Genomic DNA, 6,000 nt, shown 5'->3' with positions numbered 1-6,000 from the left:
CGGAGGACGCAGAGGCACATGATTTTTTTCAGATTACCTGTCACATGCACTACTGTCAGGTTATAGTGACCGTTTTATAAAAATAACTTTTCATATTTCCAACTCTACCCACTGCTGCTTTAACAAGCATGCACTCGTGATATGGAATAGTTTTTATAAGACAAGAAAGATAAATAAGAAAGAAAATAGGGAGAAAATAAACACAAATAATACAAATAGAAGATCAAATGATTAGACCTACATGTAGTCCATATGGAAAATATTGGTTGGTTAGAAGAACTGATTTCAGGACTCTTTTAAAATGCGGTTGAGACATGTTAAAAAAATGGAAACGGCTCATAAAATACTTAAATGCAGAGGTCAAATTTCATGTATGTACCTGTAAGTACAGTATATGACAAATGTAATAAAAGGTTGTTTTTGATAAAGGCAGAGAATTCCATATTTTGGATCCTCGGTAGAATATACTAAACTGGGATTGGAAAGTTTGGGAATGAAGGAGTCTAAGGAGAGAAGACCTACATATGGTATAAGTATGACATTGATATTTATATGCAAATATGTCATGATAAAAAGGGGGAAGTGTTCTTGGTAGGGAACTACATTATGAACCCTTGCATGAGAAGTGATAGAGCTGGCAGACAATGACAGAAATTGCTCAGTGTTGGCCAGAGGGTTTGTTGGGGATGTTATGATATCTGTTCACTGATATCTTCTCCTGGCTGCACAGCTATGACATAATATTGTGTAACTGAGATATGATATCCAGTCAGGTGGGTTTGCTGAGCATGCCAGGTGTTTTTTTTAAGTGCATAGGGTAACTGTCTTCAAGCAAAATGCACCTCCGGTACAAAGTCTTCATTCCTGACCTTTAGGCTGTTTATGTTGTAGCTGTTTATGTTGTTCTGGTTGTGATTAAGACAGAGGGATGCCACATGACAATATGCAAAGGAGAAGATTTAAAGGTGGGGGAATCGTGTGCAAAGTGCAAATTGAAGCAGTTTAAACCACAAGTCATCTTGTCTCTATTGTCCCTAAACGACACAGGCTTAAAAAAGCAGTGTCGGGAGAACACACATTCTAGTGCTGGAATGTGTTTTTATTAGTGCAGCATGGTTACAGTTTCAGTTTTGTTGGCTGGTTCAAAAAGATCCAGAGCTGCTTAACACATCTGCCTCGCACAGATTTCTTCAGTCTGCTTGCCTGCCTGGCTGGCTGTTTACACCAGCCTCTGTCGTCTTCCTCTCTCTGATAGTACAGAACGAGATGAACTTTAAATCAGAAGCAATGGATGTAAAGAAATTCAACATCCATTTGAACAGCAAGTGTGTTTTTATCCTAAAAATAAGGGGATGAAACACGCATGCTTGACAAAATGTATCACACTTGGCATTACTGCCATTTAGCAAACAGTACATAGCAATGTAAGACTATGCCCACATGGAGAACATAAAGAAACTGAAAGAATGTGTATGTTAATACTGTGGCTTCGCTTACAAAAGTCTTGTGCCAACATGAATAATTTCATGACATGGCACATCTAATCTGTAATGCTAGGGGCCTGAATGAGCTCAGAAAACAAACCACTTTATCTACTATGTACAGAAGTGTCTTATTGGTGCAGCCATATTTACAACCATCATGACCTTGTTTAGCACAGGACAGGACCTCACACACAGCAAAACCCATAAAGAGTGAGACATCAGTAGAGTGCTGCAGGGATGACGCACTTTTTTGGCCGACCCTTTAGAATTGCACTGGTTCCCTCGACAAAAAGCCAACGTGATTTTTCCATTGGGTTTTGGATTATTGCAGAAAATAAGCTCTGAAAACAAACGTTTATGATACTTACACGTTTTGTTAAAATAATCTCCATAAATGAACACCACTTTTATGATTTTTGAAGTGTGAATGCAATCGCCAGAAGTAAAAAGTTAACGTTAGGCTATAAACTAACTACACAGTCGCATGAACGCGATTATACACAACGAGGCTGTAAAGGCGGTCGAGTTGGCGGCGAGTCTCATTTAGCCACTTTTTAGCAACTGCCTTTTTTAAGACATATAAAAGTGAAGTATTTACTGACGTATTTTATATTGTAGAACAAAATGTTAAAATCTCTTCAGCTTGTGTTAAACACAGACCTTATTTCAGGTGTCTAACTAAAACTCATTGACTTCCAGACAAGGGAACCGGAAGTATCAACATGCTAACTAATTTCCGGGTTATAGGACTCATTCCTGCAGCACTCTATACACAATATATAAAGTACAACACATTGCAGACTAACACAGTTTGTTGAGTAACATTGTGACATGGTTTACCCCAGGGGTTCTCAAACCTTTTGGGGCCAGGGACCCTTTACAGGAGAGCACATTTTCCAAGGACCCCCTAATAATCGTACACCAATTAAGCATATGCTTAACACCATTTTACTCTTATATGCCATTGGAACTATTTGTATTCTAAAACTTTTCAACCTAAATACTTCAAACAGAGAGTGATTTTATTCATATTGCATTTGGACTAACCTTAACAGCATATATAGCCTATATTTCAAGTAACTGATCTTAAAAGCTTTCAGAAAATGAACAATAGCAAGACTGACATAGTCCTAATAAATGCAGACATTTAAATTTACCAGTCTAAAGCTTCAATAAATGCTTCAACCTAAAAATGAACTTATTGCTGTGTGTCACAATCATATCAGAGTTTCTATTGGCCCAAAGCTAACGTGGATGGGAGTAATGGGCACAATATGCTTGTTTTATTTGCGCAAGTGGTCCCCATCTGTAGATATGCATATTTTAATGATACAGCACAATTTTATAACTTATAGCAAATTATTTGGCGGACCCCCTGAGAGGCTGCCACGGAACCCTTCGGCTCCCCGGACCCGACTTTGAGAATCATTGGTTTACCCACGTAAAATGCATAAAATAAGAATCATACGGTACTGAAATAGTACCACCATTGAGAGTAGAACAGGGCTGTACAGGTATTGCCATGGTAACAATAAATAGCATACTAATTAGAGGTAACAGTGGGAAGCTGTCTGTAAAGAATGATGATGAAGTGTAATTTGTGTTGATTCAAATTATAGCGGTTGAGCCTTAGAGAGGCTGGTGGGTTTTTTGGAAAGAAGATAATAGAATCAAGGAGTGTCTGTTGGCTGACTCTGTCAGACTATTAATTACCATGAACAATATCTATATTAGGCCTACTTAAAAAACCCAGGTGGTGTAGTGCAAGTTGTTCTGTAATGCAGGAGTCAACACTTTCCAGGCTCCATTGAGAAATCTGATGAACAAATGTATCTGTTGACTGAATGATTCTCAGAACGCCATTATCATCCATCCATCCATCCATCCATCCATCCATCCATCCATCCATCCATCCATCCATCCATCCATCCATCCATCCATTATCTGTAGCTGCTTGTCCTATTCAGTGTCGCAGGGGGCTTGAGCCGATCCCAGCTGACATTGGGCGAAGACTCCATTATTGGGCGAAGACGCAATTACGCTACTGTCAAATCCTTGTTTTGGTGTTATATGTCACCTGTGGAATAATTGGCATAACTGTCTTTTATAAAAAATGGATGTTTCTATTTTAATGTGTGTATTGTTGTTTGTGTTGTATCTTTTTCTAATGGACTTTGAGTCTGTCAATAAAGATTAACTAACTATGTCATGAAGAATTTATTTTCATAACCAGGAAAGTCAAACTAGCAGCTTTAGTATGTTGATGTTTAGCAGGTATAATGTTTACTATGTTCACCATCTTAGTTTAGTGTGTTAGCATGTTAACATTTGATATTAATCACAAAGAAAAGCTGGTATTTAGATATTAACTTAAGTATTGGACAAATTAAACAGAGGCTTTTTTAGGAGTGGTGGGAATCTGACTATTATAGGGGGCATTGGAAAATATTATATTGGCTTCATTTTTTGCAATTTTGGTAAACATTGGGGATTATGTAGGAAAAATCACCCATAACTAGGCATCTTCTTTCCAGACTGTACTAGAACCCACTATAGGTGAACCTACCACCATATTGCTACAGTAAACCCAGAGTTTATGGTTGATGCTGAGGAAATATCTCCTCTCATCTCCATCTTGATCCTCCTCCTCCTGTTGCCAGGTTGGTCTTCTTCAAAAATGCATGTGAATTGTAGGCTGTTTCTGAACTCTCAGTCACACAGGCCATCCCTCTCCTTCCCATTATGGTTACTCTTCCAATTGCTATGATGAGGGTCAGCTGATAGAACCAAGGAGGACCTTGAGAAGATCAGGACTTAAGAGCTCTTCAGACATGTGTAGATTGTCCTTAATAAATCCATCCAGTACCAGAAGCTGAACACATTCATGACACCTTCAGACCTGAGAAGAGGCTAAAAGGAGTCGGACTGTGTTTGAGAGGGCCATGTTGAAGCCCAACTCCTCAATAACACATTATGCTGCCTTGTTGAGGTTCAGTAAGACAAGTGTGATTGGGTCAAAATCTTGCCTTTCTTGCAATTTCTGACTTTTATTTGCTCCAATAATAACTGTATCTTATGTGACATTGACAGAAGGCTTTTTCACTGCATTTTTACATGTCACAGAGGAAAAAGCACAGGTGTAAATATTAATTTCATAAGCTACTTTTCAGGGTCCTGGTATGCTGACTCATTGTCAAAGCCTACAGGGACAAATTAATAGAACTGAGCCATCGTTAATGTTATTAGTAACACCTGTGCTTTTCCTACTTTGACAAGTCAAAATATCGGCTGTGTACAGTCCGTGACTCTACGACAGGGAGGCTATGTCACACTTTTGATAAATAGTGTGCAGCCGCACAACAAAACTGCTATTAGGGAGACAATTTTAGTTATCCAAATAAATAATAAAAACAGTTGAAAGCTAGCTAATACTCTAGTGGGTGGTCATGTAAGTGACTTAGCCAGCTAACGTTAAGCTAGCATTACTGTCATTCACACTGCAAAGGGTGCTAGCCAGCTAACTTTCACATCTATTTGGTGTCTGCTGTTAGTGTTAGCTTGGTTCCAGATCTCTGAATCACCACCCACATCTCGGAAATGAAATGGTTATTCAGTCTGATTATCAGACTAGCACTTAATTAGCTTTTAGTGATGAATATTAAATAAGGGCATTGTTTTCTGACTTGGAAAATGTAATAATTGTATTTGCTTTAAAATAAAATAAAAAAAAGCAGGGGGATTACTCAACTCCCTGAGGTGGAGAAATACTCTGGATTTCCATTTTAGCAATGTCCCCTTTAAAAGTCCTGAGTTTGGTTTGAAAATTAATAACCTAAACAATTAAAATAGAATCTCTTTCAACCTGGCACACTGAGGTCACAGTTGCCTATGGGGTAAATTCTGTTCAGGTTTTAACTGGCAATTTCCTCTAACAAGTGAGCAAGAAGGGCCCCAGAATATATGAACTGTCAAATTGACATGCTGGAAGCCAACATAATTGCAACACAAGGGCAAGCATTATGTCATGCAGTGTTCCTCTTGTTCAAAGTAAAATAGCAAGAAGCTCTTTTTTTCCACCTGTATCTCCTTATGGAACAACCTACCCCTGCATATTAAACAAAGCCAAACAAAGGCAACTTTTAAAACAAAAGTTAAGGTGCATCTGTGGGGATTGTTAATGTTTTTTGTTACATAGACATGAACGAGCATCGCTCAAAACAGTGAGGCGACACACGTCAGCTAAAACCACAATATCACACATATATTTCACCTGCTTGGCAGTAATGTTAGCTGACCAGACGAAGGTCTCTCCATGAATCAATGCTGATCTGCAGGCCGAGGGAACAGGGGAGACACCGGCACCCGGTCGGAGACGATAACGTTTCTCGCTGCGGAGCCCCGTCACTTCACAAGACACGGAAAACCTCTGTTGGTCTGGAGGAGCTGCAGCATTTATTTCTGCACAAACATCCACTGTACATTCACTAGATATTCTCAGAGCTACTAGCTCTTCTGT

The sequence above is a fragment of the Sebastes fasciatus genome, chromosome 1, assembly GCF_043250625.1.
Source record: "Sebastes fasciatus isolate fSebFas1 chromosome 1, fSebFas1.pri, whole genome shotgun sequence".
NCBI classification, from domain to species: Eukaryota; Metazoa; Chordata; class Actinopteri; order Perciformes; family Sebastidae; genus Sebastes; species Sebastes fasciatus.
This window is presented reverse-complemented; position numbering follows the sequence as displayed.